Raw genomic sequence first — 1,143 nt, 5'->3', positions numbered from 1 at the left:
GCCAGCCGTTAAAAAAAAAAAAAAAGTAAGAAATTAATAAATTTTCGTTTTTTATTTTTCTGACTGGTAAGGGGATCGCAAGCCTGGGCATGGTGTTGTTTGCACCATACTCAACCAGTGAGCACACCAGCCACCCCTATATAGGATCCGAACCTACAGCCTCAGCGCTACTAGCGCAGCACTCTCCCGAGTGAGCCACGGGGCCGGCCCGAGAAATCAATAAATTTTCAAACTGATGTATTTCATTTATTATTTATCTGATTGTTTATGAAACAATTTTAACATTGAAAGTGCTAACACAGATACTACATTATAAAAAGGAAATGTACATGCAAACGGGAGGCCACAATTTCAGTTCTAGCTTTCACATCAATATGAGCTATCACCACAAAAAAGCTCAGTTAGACTTTGAGCTCCCTCATCTGTAAAGTAAAGGTTTAAACTAGACTGGTGACTCCCAAATAAATTTGCTCCTTCAGAAGCACTGGATACTTTATTAAAAACACAGATTTCCAAGGCATGTTAATCCTAATTCAGGAAATCAGCGTAAGGGATGAGCATATACATATATATATATTTTTGTCTGTTTGCTTGTTTTTATGCAGACCTTCTCATATGACTGTAATGTTCCTCTTTGGAGTTTTAAACCAGTGGTTTAAGAACCACTGGAATTTAAGGTTGTCTTTTTCTGAGTAATATTCTGTAATTCTATGAATTTAATTTCAGTGCTCTCTGTGAAGTATTTGATGAAGTTTCTCTTCTCAACAGTTCTGAGATGTTACCAATGACAATTTGTCAATTCTGGAATCTAAAAGTATTTTTTTTTTTTTAAAGATGATCGGTAAGGGGATCTTAACCCTTGGCTTGGTGTTTTCAGCACCCCGCTCTCCCAAGTGAGCTAACCGGCCATCCCCATATAGGACCTGAACCTGTGGCCTTGGTGTTACCAACACCACACTCTCCCAAGTGAGGCATGGGCTGGCCCTGAGAAAAGTATTCATTTCTTACCTTTCATTTGTACTTCTCAGACAGTATTTGAGCTACCTAATTATTCAACTCTTTAGCTGCCTGCATAATGGACATGTACTGATATCTCATTGCATTTTTTTTATAAAATTATAATTTTTTTTTTTGGTGGCTGGA

At 37.7% G+C, this 1,143-nt stretch overlaps 1 protein-coding gene across 3 annotated transcripts in view; it reads right to left on the bottom strand.

Annotated features, from left to right (window-relative positions):
• Positions 1 to 1,143, bottom strand: part of PHACTR4 (phosphatase and actin regulator 4) — an 81,494-nt gene that overhangs the window by 7,900 nt on the left and 72,451 nt on the right. The gene's annotated exons all lie outside the window — the stretch shown is intronic.

The sequence above is a fragment of the Galeopterus variegatus genome, unplaced genomic scaffold, assembly GCF_000696425.1.
Source record: "Galeopterus variegatus unplaced genomic scaffold, G_variegatus-3.0.2 Scaffold7743, whole genome shotgun sequence".
NCBI classification, from domain to species: Eukaryota; Metazoa; Chordata; class Mammalia; order Dermoptera; family Cynocephalidae; genus Galeopterus; species Galeopterus variegatus.
Note: the sequence above shows the minus strand (reverse complement) of the source record. Positions and strands in the feature narration are given on the sequence as shown.